This window comes from Notothenia coriiceps, unplaced genomic scaffold (assembly GCF_000735185.1).
Source record: "Notothenia coriiceps isolate Sejong01 unplaced genomic scaffold, NC01 NC01_scaffold00008427, whole genome shotgun sequence".
In the NCBI taxonomy this organism is placed as follows: domain Eukaryota; kingdom Metazoa; phylum Chordata; class Actinopteri; order Perciformes; family Nototheniidae; genus Notothenia; species Notothenia coriiceps.
The window spans coordinates 35,844-54,558 of record NW_011341128.1 but is presented as its reverse complement, the minus strand read 5'-3'; positions in this window follow the sequence as shown (position 1 = coordinate 54,558).

The following is an 18,715-nucleotide window of genomic DNA, read 5'->3' as shown; positions in this document are numbered from 1 at the left end:
TCCTAATGCCTGACTGACTGACTGACTGACTCTGCTGGGGAATATATGGACAAATACAACTTGTAACTTAACCACAAGAACAGGTATCCTTGGTAACATGTCATGTGAGAATACAAATAAACCGGGAGACAAACAAAGTTGACCTCAGGACCCATTTAGAGTGTAATTCTAGCATGAGAATGAAATATCCGCTTCGCTGGTTCAAAGGTTGGCGTAATGAGAGTAAATACAGGATGTGTGCGACATGACATTAGTTGAAGTCATTAAGTTGTCACGGACAACTAATTAGGTATTCATGTGAAGAGGTGAAAATGGGTGCAAAAAACGTTTTTTTTAATAAAAAAAAACAGCTATTAATTCATATAGTTACAAATATTTGCCTATCTCTGCCTTGTCTTCTAGGCAACTGGACAAACACACTCCACTTTCAGAGTTAACCTTTAAACAAAGTGCTTAAGTCATCTTCCTTTCTCCCCATCATTATAGCATGTAAGCCCTCTTAATTTAGCCCTGCTAGGCTGCCAAACAAATCCCCATTACAGCCACTAACTGCTTTAATGCTACTGCTTTAAGCTATGTCTCTGTGAGGCCAGCAGACAGCATTATCAGTACTCCCATGTCCTGTGTGTGGGTAAATCAGAGACAGTACTAGGGCTGTTTTACACCACAGTAAAACCACTGTAAAACAAGCCATTATAATGTGTCCTTATCAGTCACTGCTGATTTGACTTAACTGTACCTACTTGTTTACTGACATTCTAAAATGGTATGCAAGACAAATTATTTGCTGTGTAAGTGCTTGCACACATGAAAAACACTGGAGAAATGAAGTGCCCAAAATAGAAATTCCACAAGGACCTCTGGAACCAGACGTTTTTGAATGCCATCCAAACTCACAATTCCCCATGTGTTTTTCATTTGCCTGTCCTTCTAAAGAAATACAGTGCACTTCCGTCTTTCTTTCAAGCTGTAACTTTCTGTTCAGTGAAGAAACTTTAAATGGAAAACTGAGCTGAGAAATAAATTCAGTAATCTTACAGGTCTTACCTTGACCTTTGTGGGAGTCAATGCCTGCCAGAGTCTCTATGGCGACTGGCAGTGACTTATTATTCTCTGCCAGGGGATCTTGGCCGGTGTTGTTGCTCTCGGACTGCTGGTTTTCACATTTGCCACTGAATGTCTGCTCTTTCCGCCTGAAACGGTTGGCTATAAGCTGCCATATGCTTGGTTCTTCCTGAACAGGTTTGGAAGACAGTTTTGTTGGACATAGGGGTACCTCCATTACTTTGAGCTCCCCCCTGCTGTGGTACTGAATGTATTGCATTGCCCCATCCTCAATCTGCTCACTGGAAGTTGGAAGTGTTCTTCCTGTGAGATACGAAAAGGGCCGTGGACTCATTGTGGTCTCCTCGGCCGTACATGTATTCCGAGAGCACTCCTTTAATTCCCTTTCAGACCCTAGAGTAACTTTGTCCCTGGGCCGAGTCCTCCTGATTCGCAGGCTGAGGCTCCGTCTTAACGAGCTCAGTGTACTTTTTGGAGCATCAGATGTAGAAGGTTTGGGAGAAAATTTTGCATCTTTGTCACTTTCTTTCTCTTTGCCCTTATCAGGAGGTGCTTTGCCAAAAAGCCTCCAATGAAATCCCCCTTTGAGAAAGCCTACTCCATCGCTCCTCTGGCTGTCTATCTCATCATCAGAGCCCCTCTTTCTTAGCTCCAGCACTGTCATACTGACAGGCCTAGCCTTCCAGTTCCTCTGGCTGACCCTGGGGATCACCTCTGCGGGAAACAAAGGCCGCTGAGCGGGATTGAGGCCATCCACAGCCCTCAGCTCAGCCTTCCTGCTCCTGTTCTGCAGGTTGCTGTCCAAAACGCCTGCCCTGTTGAGGGGGTGCTGGGTCCGGGGCTCAGACAGGACTGGACCTGGGCCTGCCAGCATGCACACACTCCTGGGCCTCCGCAGCCGCCTTTCTTGATCAGTTTGAGAATTGTTTTGCTGTTTGACTGAGTCGCCATACATGCTCACCGTTCTCCTACCCAGCGGGGCTTCATCCTGACGCGTCCATCGCAACACAGCCCGGGGCAGAGAGCTATGTCCTGCAACAGTGCCATGTTCCCCAAAGACAAGCCCTTTAGCATGGGCGGTGACAGGTCGTAATGTTGAGCTCTGAATGTGTTGCGCCTGGGTGTCTGTCAGAGCGACTGACTCTACAGCGTCTCTGCCTTGCTGTGAGGAGTTACCTGAGTTTTTGCTGGGCTGTTTCAAAAACCTGTCTGCCTTCATTTTTCCCTCCACCTCCTCCAGCTCCTCCTCATTTTCTTCCTCAACTACTTCCTCTCTTTGCCTCCCAGCTCTACCTGTGCGGCTCAGGGAGGGCCACCTGTCAAGCTCTTGCCGTGCCCTGCCCAGCCTGGGGCTGTTCTCCATTGGCACTACACTCATCATCTCTCCTCCACGATGGCAATCCTCAACCAAGGTGTGGGTGACCCGGCCCATTCCCAGTCCTGACACCAGTGCATCCCCCTGTCTTTCGTTCAGGGTTACAGAGATGTGGTAAACAGTTTTGCCCTGCTGCTGTTGGCCAATAGCTGTACTCCTTGGGGTCACATCCACGGTCCCACTGCTAAGGAATAGCATGGCACCCAAAACTGATTTACAAATACATCCTCATCCACAAGCCCGTAGCACAAGCCAATGTTCACATTCTGCTTGGGAGTTGTTGAGACTCATAAAATCCTTCAATTGAAGACTAAATTCCTATGCCAGGCATAATCCTTCACCTTTGACATGGGAAAAAACTTGGGCTCCTTAATTCACACAGACTCACACAGGCATTTAGATGGTAGCTGCCTTTTCCCCACACTCAGTTATGCATGTATTGCATGGGCAGATGAACAAAAGAAAATTTAAAAAATCCACTGCTCGTTTGGCAAAAAAGTCTTATCTCTAATAGTTGCAAAAGTTGCATATTTAGAGAAAACTTGAATCAACCTTCCTCTTTGGCAAGTTACGCAGAGTGAGCCGTCCTTGTTGTTGGCGGTGCAGACAAACCCCTTAATCTCTGAGCTCTTGCCATGCAGAGCATGAGGGAGTGTGTGTCTGTTTGAACTTTCAGCTGCCTTCCAACCCCCGGGACACATGGAAAACAAGGAATGGATCCCACAGGCATTACACACGCCCTCCTGATTTCTCTGGAGTAGCCCCCAGAGACATAAACAGACACCAGTGAACATGAGATTTAGAGAAGACTGAGCTGATTACATACTGTGGTAATCTACAAAGAGTACCAGCAATGAATGGACACTTTGTCTTCGGACCATTGGCATAACACAAAGAACAGATACTCTGCTATTTTTAATAGAAGAAGAGAGAATGATGTACACCAAGTTGTTTGCTAATGTATCCACATTTTAGTGACCACCAAGTTGTATTAAATTGAAGGGTCTAGCATAACAACAATCCTTAAATTGTACAGTCATAATCACTTCGTAAAGGAGAAACTTGCACAATAAAAAAAAAAGAAGCCTGCCTCTCACTACAGGACCAAAAAAAACACGTAAGCGATCGTAACCTGTGTTAGTAACATGTAGCACTATCCACACAACCACACACCACGCTTCCAGTGGCTCCCACTACACAGCCCACACAGAGTGGGTGAGTTTAAGCTTAATGGGGCGAACAGGCTTTGCATTTTCCTGTTCCATTTTCTCTTTTTCACAGGTGTCGTGCTCTATTATTCTTTAGGGAATTGAAATGGGACCATCAAAATATATGGTCATGTACAATATAAAAAACAATCATCTGAATCATGCCAGATTTTACCTGCTCAACCCTGCAGCACACTATTTACAGTGGGGTTTGGGCTGGAACACTGCCCCTATGTGGTCAGAAACTGAATAATGCTGGGAGGAAACGGAAAAATGGGGAATTTTTCCCTGAGGTAGCTTTGACATGACTTAAGTTCAAATTGCCACTGATATTATATATAAATATGTATTTTGACACAAGACAAGATCAACCTTTTAGTATTTGTATATTATATTGAAACCTCTCCTTACAGCATTTTCTATATAACATACAGAATCAGACCCAGGTGATTTATGATATAGCATTACTGCTAATGAGGGATTTTGGCAGGGAAAACCTGAAACAAAATGGCAACACTGACTGCCTACTTTCAGAGTGCGTCACTATGGGAAATCCAGTAAAACCCTGAAGCTGGAATTTGCAGCTTTGTGCAAATAGCTGATTCTGATCATCATCAGCACTCAGTATTCATCATCAACAACATTTGTCATAAAAAAATACACCCTAAAGACTATGTGAAACGCTGATCATTTATTTAGTTTGAAAAGGAAAAATGCACCAAATTACATTACTTTAAACTCATCTAAATCAGGGCCATTGCATCTTATAAGATTTACAGTATGTGTGAGAATTGATATTCAAGGTTTTTCTTGGTGCCTTTTATCCTTTTGTGTTCTTATCAGAGGTGTTACTTTGAATGAATAGAAAATATTACAAATATTTGTGTTCCAGTAAACCCAGGGCTCTACTTTTAACAGTGTACTTCAGTCATACATAAACAATCAGGGAAATCTTCCTTTTATGTTTTGGTTTTCAAATAAATAATTGAGTGAAGTTAATTAAAATGTAAAGATGCTTCGACAGTTAGGTTCAGTTATTTAAAGCTGTCCAAACTCACTGTTTGACTTTACCTGTGTCTAGGAAGCAAGGGTTCGTAATGATATGAGGCTCATCGTCAAGCAAGCAGTCCTTTTTGCTCCATTGCATCTGGTGGTGTCGAGTTCGCCTACGACCCCCAAAGCACAGCAACATAGTCAACCTCAAAGTGACTTCTCCATGACTCACAATTTAACCAAAAATGGTGAAACATCCAGGTGCCTGAAATATCACGTGTCGGTTTGAATAGTCCATCTTTACACTTTCCTTTTCTCACTTCGTTTGCTACATTCAGGCATTGCTGTGAGAATCTCCTTCATGCAGACCTGATAATGTAGTTACCAGCAGAAGCCCGAGCAGTTACAGGAGAGTCTGAGGAAGTGGCCCGGAGAGGCCGAGTGTCACGGTGCACTTGGAGTCGTTTCCTCTAGGTAATTCGTAATACAGGTGTTGGCTAACAGGGTGCTACATAAGAAACACTGATAGGATTACAGTTAATCCTCTATACTGTTGTCTCCGTTGTTGCGGCTGGTCCAGAGGAAACCGGCGCTGTGGTAAATCCTGTGATTTTGAAGTGCTGACTTGGTAACAGAGCTGCTCTTGTATGCTTGTCTCTCCTCCTCTGTCCCACAGCTAAATGTTTCTCCCTCTTGTAACCGTATCTAGATGGCGGCTGGGAGGGTTTTTCAGAAGAACTGGATTAGCATGTTTTGAGGTTCCTGAATTACCCTCCTCCTCCGTATCTGTGTGTAGACATCAGTGTGATTGTGAGTAGATATCATACTGTGTGTGTCTGTGTTATCTCTTCATTGAGTGTGTGTGTCACTGTTACAAACATGAGTGTACTGTAGTTGTTTTGACAACGTGGCTCTGATATGACTGTCCTTTAATTTCCTAACCTTGGTGTTTTCAAAAGTTGTCTAGGTACTTTTATCTCTCTTAACATATTTGTTATCATTGTCACCCTACATATATTTTGAAGTACATTTAGCTGACTATTCCAAGCCCTGAAATTCAAAATTACATTGAAAACACCCCACACTTGTATAAAGTAAATTAGAATACTAGAGGGAATATTTTTTGTATTGTTACCTAACGACAAATAACACTCAAATGTAATTCTGAAAAGTGATATAGTTTTATTGCAAAGCACATGTCAGTCCCTAATCATATTGTCTGAATGTTCGCTCCTCTTAATTGAATTCAATAAGAGCTTACGTTAATTAATAACAAACTAAATTAAGCACAAACCACATTTGAGGCATCTGCAAAAGCTCTTGAAATATATTTCTTGTCAAAGTTTGAGCAAACTTTTGAAATTGGGATGTCTCCATGCTGCAGTCACCTACTACTGGAGATAGTGAGAGGCTGAATTTGTAAGGGTATCATCCATTACCTTCAGGGCTTAAGCAATTTAAGCGGTTCTGATACCTTCTGAACGCCTAGAAGCAGGAGGCACAGGACAAATAGGTTAAAACAGCAGACATGACAGAAGGGCAGCACTGGTGTGTTTGTATAAGGACACTGACACCACGTGTGACAAAGGCTGGTGTTGTCTAGCAAATCGCATGAATCATCAAAGCCACGAGTAAAGCTTACTAACCCCTCGTCAGTATCTGAACATGAGTCAGCGTGAGGAAGACAGCCATGCACATATGTACACTCTTTCTAGAATACGGGTAGCTTGAACAGTCAATGAGGGTGGCGACCTGCCTTAGGCTGATAAGCACAAGGTTGGTAGGTGGTTATATTCAAACGCTGCCTAATTTTTCTTCTCAACATGGTTGTCGTTGACTTCATTCATAAAACAGCAGCATGGTTCACACCTGACAGGCGTCCATTCTGCTTCAGTGTCGCACAGAGACAAAATATCATGTGTTCTACTATCTGAAAATAGTAACATATATGTGTCATCCGCATTATTCAGAGGCGAGCGCTTTGCATGACGAATCAGTGCCAAAGATGGCGGTGATTCAACAGCTCTAATAAGAATAAAAATGTCCATGAAACTTGTTTTCCCAGGTATTGATGTCAGGCTTTTAGATAACGCCAAGTGTGAACATGTGAGTGTAAATGAACACATAACAGAAATAGTCCGTGATTGAAGAGACTTCTGACCTCAATGGACTTGAGTCAGAAAGCGATTGGCGTCACCACAGCCAAGACACATGAGCTCTGGATAGCTAATCAACCCTCTATTACAGTAGATTCTGCCCGAGGCTTCAATCACACCGAATGACTCCCGATACCATCTTTTGGATTTTCAATTTCAGCTGGTTGCTTCTTTTGGAAAAAGACTCAATGTTCAGACTCTCCAGAATCACTCACATTTGCTATATAAAAAAGGCAGTATATTAACAGTGTTACAATAATGAAAGACCTTTAAAAATTAATCTTCTATGGTCGGAAAACCTATTAGTTGTTTGGATATTTAGCATTTTCCGTTAAAAAAGTTCCAACTTCTTGATTATAATATATACAATATAAAAAAAAAAATTCTTTTAGTTAAAGAAAAAAAGCAATGATGACTCCAATTTGGGTCATAGGGATCCTTGATGGGTATGTCTTACTGTTTTCTGACTAAAAACCAAATGAATAATCTGGACAGAAATTGACCGACATGTAAAGAGCTAGTTTACTATGAGGGTATTATTAAAGCTGAACAATACATCACTAATGCAGGTGTTATTGTTAGGGTTTGAAAGCTGGTTATGATGGATTCAAAAGCGTCAATCTGAGCTATACCCCTTTAAAAGCTACTGCAACCCTTTACTAGGCCACATTTATTCATTTTACCACATCCTGATGACATTTCCTTACACCCTTGTATTCTCTGGCTGATCAGCGAACCAAGCTAGGGGAAAAATATGTTACTACATACAACAAGGGGAATACATTATCACAGTTAATTATAAGTGTGGGCAGTCACAAGGGAGTTCCTCTGGAGCACACTGATATTTTCCTGGGTGTGACTATTCAGCTCTGTGGCACAATTAACACTTGATGCAACCCTCCTAAAATATTACAAACAGGTCTGTCACACAGTAAATTCCCTTGAGAGATTATAATTTGATAAAGAAACACAATGGAGATGGTTGTTAAAGCTGAAAACTAAAATGAGGTGTTTGTCCCCAAATGAACGCGAAACAGTATGTATTCCCAAAGGCCACATTCCGAATCACTTACCGATATAATGTAAACAAACTGCATTTTCGTCTAAGCCAATTGTGCACGCAGGAACACATGCACCCATACGAGAAAAACACACTATGAAAATAAGCCAATATGTGCTTTTGATTCTCCTTCGCCGACTACACCCTGGCCTACCGACACCAATTTAACAGACCACGTTCCCCTCTCTGCATAGACACTGAATTAATATCTGCAAATGAATAAATCAGGAGGATCATACACAGAGACAGAAGCGGTACAGACAGCGGGGAAAGTTTATGATAATTATGCTTGCAGTAGTGGTATTGAGCGTGGGTGTAGAGCTTTTTAAAATTCAGCTGCACTAGCGACGAGCATACGTCACCATTGCTCCACTGCAGAGAAAATGATAGGTTCGAGGACGTCTGTGGGAGGTTGTGAAAAAATTCCAGACGCTTCTCTCTCTAAAATTCAGGTTTGAGAGATATATATTGTGTGTGAGAGAAAGACAGAGAATGTATGAGATTGAATAGGAGAGACAGTGAGAGTGTGTATTCTTTGCATAACCTAAGCTGCACAAAGCCCTCTTATTACAATGTTTGACATCCAAGATGCTCTGTGCTAATTCTCCTGTTTCCTCTGACTGAAAACGATATTAAACATATAGTGCCACAGATTTGCACCTGAACATGTACCAAACATGCATGGGTGGATGAATGGGCGGAACATTTGACTTCATGACTATTGCTTCGTGCAGTCATCACTACCACCCTGCAGCCAGTATGTTACTATTCCTTTGATGTGTCAGATGGAGAGATCCAAGGTGCAGAAAACTGTGGGTGAGGTTTGCAGACTTGGCTGGAGAGAATGGAACAACTGAGCGCAGAAAAAGGTCAGTTTGAATTTCAATAGCTGGGAATGGGCAGGGGAAACACGGAGGCATGTACTGGATCGTAGAAGATGACAAAATAACCGGAGAGAGAACGTAGGAGGAGGCTGCGGAGAGAAGCACAGTTTTTCTCTGGCAGGTTTGTGTGGGCTGGTGGCTCCCAGTCCTCCTCCTCCTCCTCCTCTACACATTAGTTTGCAAACCCCCGCTTACTTTTGGTGTCATCTTTTTGAAAACCTGCCTTCAAACTCGCATTTATGTAATAGCTTTGATGTGGTATTGCATTGTGCAATCTTTATTCTAATGTAGGAGTAGTAATATCAGTATTATTGTTGGTATTAGTACACAGGAGCACAGAGAGGATACCTGAAAGTTCATCATAAGGCAGCAGAGATGAGATATGCTTCATTTTAATGAAAGATTCACTGAAAACTCCATGTGGCCAATGACAGCAACTAGTTGTTAACATCTCTGCAAAGCACCAGCTTGGTAAGGGAAGTCAGAGATAGTCAATATATCAACATTCATCGATATTATGATACAAAGCTACAAATTCAATTCCACCAATAAATATTTTCTGATTGTTCTCGCTGTTCTGTTATTTGCCTTTTCCCACTTAGTGATCATTTAGAGAAATAATCAGCAATATGACTGAGTAAATATTTTGTGAAAGCACCCATTTTCAACACAAAAATGTCTACCCATCTACAAATATCTATAATGATGTATTTGTTAAAATATCTTTGTAAAACTGATTTTCTCAAGAGAGCACAGATCTAGTCGGAGGTAGGGAAGAGTTTAGAAGAAGAGCTTTGAGAATTGAAATAACTTATTGTAGATTCAAGCGATCATGGATCTTCTTCTTCCTCCAATTTCCTTCCTGTATCAGCAAGATGTAATCTGTCATACACCATCTGGCCTTGATCTCCATCCTGTTGTAACAATACCGCAGTTGTTAAAATAAATGGATCTGCCAATCACAACATTAGTCAGCCACAAACTGACATCATCTGGCTACGACACTGTAAAGCCACTAAGAGCCAACTGGACTTTAGTTCAGATGTGTTATTCGTACTCAGGAGATGCTCATCTTTACATGAGACATTTCAATGGGTTCTTTCTGTGGTTTACATGCATAAAAAATTGCAAAAATAAGATTTATTTCTGCTGGATTTCGGAAGAAGGCATACATCTACAGTATATTATTCTGTTCAGTCTTCTTCTTTTCACTCCTTTTAAGGTTTTTATTCAATGTGCTGTTCAAAAACATGGCCAGGAATAGAGACACATTTGGGCACAGGCTCCTATGTAATTTCCCACGCCTTTTGTCTCCGTTCCTGTGCCGCCCATACATGCTGAGACAATAAGCTGGGAGCTTCGCTAGGAAGCTGACAACACCATTTTACAAAGAAGTCAGGAGGAAGACCATCATTCCTACTGATACTCCCCCACTAGTGCTAATAGCATGCAAACCTAAGGAACAGCTGCTGATATTAGTTTCTTTCTAGATAAAACGATTCATGAACCTCAAGTTTACAAAATAAAGACCCCAACAACACTTTGCGTACCGTTTACAGCTGTGTGATCAGTTTTCAACAGATAGTGGCTCCATGATAGTGACGCATCATTGATTCAGTTTTCAACGTGGGATTAATTGTTGTAATATTCATTAAGCTAGCATATTTGCGACTGATGAAATCTTAAAGCCTGTGAAATGGATGTGGGAGATTTAGTTCCACAGGTGACTGACAATTAAGCCAAGCTCCACTAGTTCAATTCAAATGGCACACAGTGTGACGGGCACCTCGGCAACTAATTGCTAGCATGGAGCATGGAAAGTGATGGGGACAGAGAGGTAAATATTTTTACACCGGTTGCGAAAAATCTATTCCCGTAAAATATCAAAAACACTACATTGATAGATGTAAATTCCCTCCCTATGGCTTGCACAGGCTTGAAACGTCCTTAAGTCGTTCAAAAGTGGGGTTTAGGCATGAAATTGAATAACTTAAATCATTTCTACGAGACGTTGTGTACCTCCATCAGAAATGACACGCCATAAGTATTCTGCCTGAGAACATGTCCTCCGTCAGACAGCCAGGCATGGAGGCTTAGTTCCAGATCAGCCGCCGTCTACAGTATGTGAATGACACAGACGTTGAGGCTGGAGAGGCCACTGCAAACATCTGTACCCAAATTGGTGAAGTATACGACAGGTCTATTTGTCAAAGTCAGTAATGGCGCACTTACATTACACGCTCTTCATGACATTTTTAGGTTCCCTTAACATAATGACATATCATCCTGTCCCTTGCAGGTACATCGGAGGAGGAAACAATTCATTATGCGTATGGTTTCAGTCCAGCATGATGTAGGCACGAGCAGCAGGTCGAGGTGAACCAGAAAACCTGAATGTGATTCAACTGGACGTGGAGACACTGAGTGATGGTGCCCGACCATTTTTCCTGCAATTTGGCTTCCGAGAAATGACGACTGCCTGAGGGCTTTTGCTATTATGTCAACCAAGCCGGAGAATGGCAGCACTGTAATGGACTAGCTGGGATAGTAAAAAAAACAACAGCTTAACATACTTACAAACACAACAGTAATATAGAAGCATTATCTTATTATCGGTATTGTTTATTTTTGTCCTTTTTTAGTTAAATGTGAGGATATCAAAACTGCTGATACGATTCTCCGCAGGGCCTCACAGTGTGCTGAACACACAGTTTCTCTGACTCCATCTCATGTTTACGGAAACAATTTTGTCAGGTTTTGACACTGACAACTGATAGATGTATCAACATAACACAAAACTATTGGCTAAAAGCCCAATTGTGTTAGTTTGAAGAAACAAGAGGGGCAAAAAGCCTCTGTGAGATATTATATCAGGAGATACGTGCTGTGTATTCAACTTGGAAAGGGGAAAGAATCAAATGTACTTGGAATTCTTATTGACTGATATCCATCTAAACACCACAAGAGATCAACTCTACTTGTTTGGACGTACATCCAGCCTGGAGATCGAGTTCTTCCGAATGCTGACAAACCATTTTTATTAGAATGGGGTGAGGTTTTCCCTTTGGGAAGTGTCAGAATCTACTCAATTTAAATGGAGGCACATATCCGCTCTACTGAAAGAGATTCCTTTAATAACTTCTGCAGCTCTGTGGTGAATGTCCAAGCAGGCAGCTGCCACAGCAGTACAGTTAAGACCTTCAAGCAAACATCCATAGGAAAGATGCAGTCATCACTTTGGCACTTTACGTGATGAAATCTCATATTTTAGCGGCATCTCGGAGGCAGAAAATTGCTGAAGTAAGGCTTAAGCTGCACTCATTTCAGTTACGGACTGACATGCACATTTCCACCTGAAAACACATCATTGGCAGCAAAGAAAATTACATTTAAATTGCAATACAACTGCTATTTAATGAGCATGAGTGAAATAGGCTGCACTTGAGATGCTGATGGTGCCCCGGGTTTATATATTTAATTTAACAGAGGCCTCTTGAATGCACTTAGTAGCACATATTGTTTATGCAGAGCATGTGCAGGGTACATTAGGATTCAGCATTGCTACCTCATTGAGATTAGAAGTGTCATAACCTCCAACACTCACAATCCATGTTCACTTTTCAGCAATTGATTTGTCCAGCTGCCACTAAGATTGATTGCGATTACATATGATACACAAAAGCACACAAACATACTCTATATGCCCCATATCATCCCCTGTGTGATCCACAGTGAAAAAAGGCAGCCTAATGAGTCGAGGATTTTGGTTTTGGCTACTGGAAAACAATCCTTAGCAGCAGAAATGACATAAAACTGTGACCTCCCCCAGGTTCTCCTCCTCCTCCTCCTCCGTCTCTTCATCTGTAACTCAATCTATCCGCCCACAACTTTCCATCCTCCCTTTGCTTCTGAACACTGCATCATCAGCATCCCCCAGGAGAAGGGAGACCTGTTCTTTAACTAGACCCTGACAGATAACTGCCACTTGAAAAAAAAAGAAGAATGGCCACATCTGCTCCCACACCTTCTGGAAGATGCCGTTCCTTAAATGTGAATCTCTGTTACATAACCCTGCATGATAAATAACTGCAGACACTCCCGGATTAAATCATATTCAGGGGAAGCCCCCCCACACGGCCTGATTTACAGCACTCGGAGAAGATGCTATTTTTACTCGGGCATCTCCATGGGTAGTATACTTTCTGAGGTCACTTGGCCCCTCGGAGAAGCATGCTGCTGCAGTGCACTATTTCTGGGCTCCAGGAAGAGACAGGTGTGAGCGCATGTGGGGGGAGAAACCTGCTGAAAGGTGTTACAGCACACTGCTTCAACGCTGACGCTGGGAAAGATACCGCATGGTGCAAAAAATAACTGGGATCCCAACCCTCCCCCTGTTTCACCTCTTGTGTGATGGAGGTGGTTTAAACAGTCAAGGTCAGTGTTTGGGGATCAAAAGGTAAAACGCTTGTGTAGCTTGCTGTTGTTTTTGTATTTGAACTGATTGCAGAGCCGCTGCTGCCGCATGCCGATGAGATCAGCTCGGCAGCGGTGTCAGTTTTGCGCCTCATCCCAATGACAGCTGCAGGATGGCCGGCATTATGTCCACATCAGTCTGCTTTCTCATAACCCAAGCCTCGTCAATCTAGGTAAACAGAACGGCTGATGCATTCAGAGAGATTTTTATGAAGGACGATACAAAGGGCTGCATAGTAGTGTCTCGGTAGACTTTATAATAGAGATCAAAAATTCCATCTTTTAGTGTATGTTGCTGAACAAGAAAGATATCCGATATCTCAGCTGTTCGTTGACTGAATGATAACTAAGTCCTGCACACAAGAGGTGTATGCGGTTTGCTATCCTGGCTCCAAAATGGTGGAATGGGCTCCCCATTGACTTCAGGACAGCAGAAAGCTTACACATCTTCCGGCGCAGACTGAAAACTCATCTCTTTCGACTCCACTTCGAGCAATACAAAAATAAAAATAAATAAAAAGCACTTACATACTAACAAAGGACTGGCTTATCTAAAGCCAGTTGAGTAGCACTTAAAATGGTTTGGCTCTATGAAACCTGATGTACTTATATGATTCTGTTTTCTTCAAGTTTGTATCTTCTTGGTCGAATGCACTTATTGTAAGTCGCTTTGGATGAAAGTGTCAGCTAATTGTAATGTGTATAGTTTGTCAAGCAAAAAAAAGAATTTGACGCAAAGTACACTGATGGCGTGTTGTGTTTAAGGACGGTTGTTGTGAACACAAAAAGGGCAGAAAGAAGCATCGTGTAATTCTAAACCGTTTAACCAGAAATAAAGAAATCTAAATGATCAATTCAAATATATGTTGTCCTACCCCACCTCACATGTATTTATGGTTTATGGCCCTGAAACCAAGGCCAGTGGAATTGTATAGCATCAAGCTGAAAACAAACTTAAATGCATGAGTTAACAATGTAAAAAAAGGCCATCAAATAAAAAGTGTTAATAGCAATGATGTACATACATTTCATAAATACTAGGTTGTTGGGGAATAATTTGTTTAGGTATTCAACCTTTGACACAGTTCATCATTTTCTCCTCTCACTGTCTCCTCTCCCATGGCATAGGTCTACGGCCTTGGGTATTGCTGCTATCTCTCTTAAGGAGGAGCAGCTTGGGCGCATTGTTGTTGCCAGTCGATGACAGAGCACAAGCCGCCATGAGGTAGTTTACTATTCAGGCCCAGGGACGTAGGTGCCCTGGCGCACATTCTTTTCTATGGACAGGAGCTCTAGTTAAATTCAGGGTCCATAATTGTTTGGTCTCACTGATAAAGAATGTTGATTATTACACTCCAAACTAGTTAAAAAACCTGGAACTACAGAAGAGTTCTTGAGGATTGATTGTGTCATCTCAACCGTGTGGTCAACCCGTGGCCCGTGACATGTCTTGTGAATAATCCGGCCGAAGCTCCAAATAAACCGTCAGTGTTTGCCATCAAAGCTCCAGCTCTCCTCGTGTCTCTGAGTTCTGACTCCAATTGCTTCAGAAGTTTCCCCCACACAGGTTACGGCACATTAAAAAAAAAAGGTATGTAGTTTGCTTTTTTAAGAAAATATAGAGTATGAAACTAAAGGTTCCAATAACTTATTAGCAGAGGGAAAACATGTACATTTTCTTTAAGATTATTCCTTAGTGTTGGTTTGAATCACAATATACTATGATGACACACTGGGTACCATTACACAGAATCAGACTGATGATAAACATGACAGAAAGCTAATAAAAACTGCTTGAGTTTAAATTAAAAAAACAATCCGAAACAGGTCATGTTCTAAACAGTTACTAGAAGTAGAAGCATGATACTATCTTTCCATTATATGATTTCATTATCAGCTAAGCACCACCTGAACATCTACGTTTGTATTCAGGTGACATCACTACTCTGCTTTAATCTTCTTCTGACGTCGAGTGATAAGCTGGAAGACAAAGCCTGCCAACGTTACTGTCAGGATGAGGGACTATTTTAAGGATCCACACCATGCTAACCTGAGATAAGTGATCAGATACTTCTGAATTGATTTATCCTAATGCATAGATCAAAGGAGTTATGATGTTGAAAGCTCAAAGCTCTTCAACAAGCGGGTATGAATTCACTCCTTATTAAAAAGAGGCTGGAGACGATGAGTCTGTCAGTAATGGAAATGCTCTTTCACAGTCCACCACAGTTGCAAATGTATTACATTCAAGGATTTTATGGGCATCAAACTTAGAGGTATACAAAAATATATTATGTTGATTTACTATAAATGAATACCTAGCAAGACAAGTCTGCAAAAGAAGCAACAACATAGGAAAATGTGTGGATAAACAAGTGATCGAGGGTATATGGTGTCAATCTTGATGTTAATTTCCTGCTACTCAAACGGCAAATTAACTCCCCGTGTAAACTGTGTAAGGAGGTAAATGCATGTTTGCTTGCGAAATACTTGACAGATAAGCAGCTGCTGCCAGGGATTCAGTCTCATTTGCGCTAGCTTTCACTTTCGCAGTCTTTGCTTTGAAAGCACACACTGGAAAAGTCATGACACATGCACATTCGGTATTAAACAAACACCACAGAGAATGCATATCTAACAGAAGCTATGCTCAGGGCACTGGCCGTGAATTACCTCGCCTAACTATTCTAACGCGTTCTATTAATACATACATGTGGGAGAGAGATTGCTAATTATTCTCTTCACATGTAAATAGCTGCTTGTTCTGCTGTAATCTTGTTCCTTGTCTCCATATCTACTAATGGTCCACTAATGACTCACGCTTCAAGAGATGTATCTATCAAGGTATTCAAAGCTTACTCACTCACGAGTAATGTCAACAAGAACCTTGAATTATAAAAACAAAATGCCTGTTTATTTTATGGCTAAAGAACAGAAGCAACCATTACATTTTCCAAGCTGGTGTGGCTAATGTTTAGGCCATCAGGGGGTTCAACTTGAATGCTTCGATTGTGTTCCATCAAGTGGTGTTTTAATTGATTGTGTCATCTGTTATTGTGCTTTCCCACTTCCTAATGAGCATCTGTGTCATCAACATAGAGTGACTTGAGGCCAAGTCACACTTCAGCCCTTTAAAGCATTGACTTCTCTAGTGATTACCAACTTATCTTTCCAAAAAATGTGACAAAAAAAAAACCTCAATGTGAGACAAAGGACATCTTCTATTAAATATACAGGTCACGTGGGAAATGTGCTTCAACTGTCCCAATCCACCCAACCAAAGCCACAAAATAAATGAGAAATATAGTCAGTCAAGTGATGAGGACCGAGTATAATAATGGCACACTTGCCTTTTTCAGATACTCCGAATAGACTTCCAGATCCAGAAATAATAAGGAAAACATAATGGCATCTGTGCGCAGCCCCTGGAGAAGGGACAGCTGCACAGAGTAAACAAATAGCTAATCTGACTTTAGCCAAGAATTGAGCACTGCCTCGACACAATAAACGGAGGAGATTCATCTAAATCCCAACATCAGCTCTGCCCACGTACTGCGCAGAGACGGGCACAACACAACAGACACCCTCTTATTTCTGGTGCTCATGTGTAATTCCATTTGTTGAGGTGACTGTTTTGTAGTCTCCTGTCAATTTGATGTGGCATTCCTACTTTGTTCCTCTGTTGGCTGAAATGTTTAAACAGAGATTCTCATCAGAGGTCAAAAAGAGAGCTCTGCCGGTGTGTGCAGTGGCAGGGCGCCGCCACAGGGGGTCACTGTTGCTGTATGAAAATGCTAAATATATTTAGGGAGCAAGTCATAAACATTCTTGGAGCTATAGGTCTCCTTTAGGATGCAATTACAGGAAATGCAGAACATCTCAGAGGGGAACAGACATATTTTGACATTAATACATATTTGAATGTCTTGCATGAATGATATTTCCATGGTAAGCATTGCTCAAACTTTATAGAAATCCCATTAAACACAAATAGATAAAATATTAGATATCATATTTGTCTGAAGCTCAATATGCACATATTTCATCTTCCAATGTGGATTTTGAATGCAAGCCATAGCAAAACAAGAGTGAAATCTGCCAGCTTGTGCTCACTGTGGACAATCAACCAGCAGCGTGCGCTGAGAGGTTGGAAGACGGATATTACATAAGAAGCTCATCAGTGGGGTAGTGGCCCACGCACTCCGCATCCACAGTGGAATCTCTCACTGTTGATCGGCCTCTCAAAGTAAGAACAAAATGGCTGAGGTGACTGGGGAAAAATGCAGCAGAGAGGCTGCACATTTTGTGAATAATTAGACATCAAAGATATGTTCCTCAATGCAAATGAACGAGGTGTCTATATGATTCAAGAAGAAAGGCAGCCAACGTCCTCACACTCAGTATAATAATACAAAAGATCAAGTGCTTCAGGGACGAAATGCTAATTAGGCTTTTACTGCATAACAAACATTATTCATACATTGCATTAATAAATGTGCCTAATGACATAGGCAATTGCTGTTGTTAATCCATTACCTTTTATAGGCATTTATTATTAAGGTTGTCATTTTTGCTACAGGAAGTGTAAACAGACGGTGGAGTGTGGTCAGTAGGGTTTACACTGTGGTTAGAGTTGGTACTAATGCGAAAACCACACAATCCATGACCTTTAACACAAGGCGGCGTTTTGTCTATACACTAGTATTTGTGGGATTTAGAGCTTATTGGCAAGTGTCAGTGAGATAAGGAGTGAACTGGACTGCTGTGGGGATCTCTTTTTGCTTGTACATTTCTTTATATAGTGGCAGTTAACATTATTTTATACATTTTTTTAAGTTATCAAGCAAATATGAGAAGGATTCAATCTTTAAAGTAGGGCTAAATATCTTTGTTATTAATCCTAATTGTGCATTTTTGACACCATTTACTGTCATTTTACAGACAAACCAATTAAACCAGAACATTTTTGGCAGATATATAATTCCTGGAAATGATACATATTTGTAGCTCTACAATTAATACAATGTTTCGGTGGACTGTTGGCGAAAAGTGAGTTAAAGAAGTTACTTTGGGTTTTGTAAAACGACTAAACAATCAGTCGTTTTACAAATAAAATAATGACAAAAAAACAACTCACACTAAACCAGTGGTCGCCAACCAGTCGAGTGTGGTGCGGGTAGATCGCGGACCGTTAAAAAAAAAAGTAACAAAAGAAAGAAAAATAAAATTAAAATAATAATGTTTGAAAAATACGTTTTTACTATCATCCACCACCCCGTTAGCAGGTGCCACTTGATTGACGTACATTTGAGAAACCTCAATAATATAATACATTAACCGTGCTTTACGTGAACCTCATCATGACACAAGAGACAACGGTAGGACTGTAATTTCCCGTGTTCAGTGAACACAACAGAGGCAAGACACCAGACCAATCAGAGAGTTGCATGGAAATACACGTGTGCTTGTGTCATTCAAGCTCGGCTCTGTGTGTGTGTGGC